This window comes from Solanum stenotomum, chromosome 6 (assembly GCF_019186545.1).
Source record: "Solanum stenotomum isolate F172 chromosome 6, ASM1918654v1, whole genome shotgun sequence".
Classification (NCBI taxonomy): Eukaryota; Viridiplantae; Streptophyta; class Magnoliopsida; order Solanales; family Solanaceae; genus Solanum; species Solanum stenotomum.
Window position 1 is genome coordinate 5,982,429 of NC_064287.1, and position 1,153 is coordinate 5,983,581.

The following is a 1,153-nucleotide window of genomic DNA, read 5'->3' on the forward strand; positions in this document are numbered from 1 at the left end:
TGTGATTTTCTTAATTTTGTCATAATTAAGTGAAAGGAAAAAAGTTAAAACTGTATTTCCAAAATTCACAAGATACAAGCAGTATTGTTTTTCCCAATCCGCAATCTGCCCAGTGTGAATTTTAAAAAAAAATATTTCAACCTGCCCCACTTTTCCCTATGAGAATGATTACTCCTCTGTGTATATTCACTTTTTGCTGATTTGGTGACTCGAAGTCAAAGTTTGATGTAAAAAAGTGTTCACCATCTAAGTAACTCCATCTTGTCTCCTTATAATTAGTTAGTATAAGTATTGGGAAGATTTTTTTTTTTTTCATCAACCATATATAATAAATCAGCTTTGATTCCTTCAGTTATATATTGTTGCATTACTTGAAAGCTGAATTCTGCAAGTCTGGTCAAAGTCTTTTTTTTTCCTCGTAAAATGGCCAACGAATATGTACAAATAGCAAACAGAAAAAAAATATAGAACAAACTGAATACTCCATATATACATAAAATCTGTTATCACGTGTCAATTGATTTAATATAAATTCTGACATCAGTCATTTACAGATGAGTATAACTTTGAATGCAGCTTCGCATAGGGTGAACAAAATTGAATTGAAAATTGAGTTAAAAAAAATAGATTAGGGGTGAATAAAATTGAATCGAACATTGAGTCAAATTGAAAAAAAATAGACTTGTGGTTTGGTATTGGAAAAAAAATTACTGTACTTTAGTTGATTTGGTTTTAACTAAAAAAAGTTAATATGAGACCAAATCAACTCGACATTTTATATATAGTTTTTTATTTTATATATTATTATTTGCTTATATTTTATATATTATTTTACAGGATTAGAAATAAAGGTAACAACAATATTTTTGTAGGATAAAAAATATGAAGGACTTTATTTATTTTGTAACAACAATATGTTTGTGGTGCATTTTTCGTATATAATGGTTTGATTTGTGGAGTGATTTTTAAATTTATTTTGTTCGATATTTTTAATTATATTTAATTCATCATGTTAATATTATAACGTAATTTGACTCTCAAAAACACTTTTTAAAAAAATTAGCCAAACACAATTTGCTTATCAAAATCATTTTTCAAATGAATTAGCCAAACACAAATTGTTTTTTTTTCAAAAGCACTTTTAAAAAAAGTC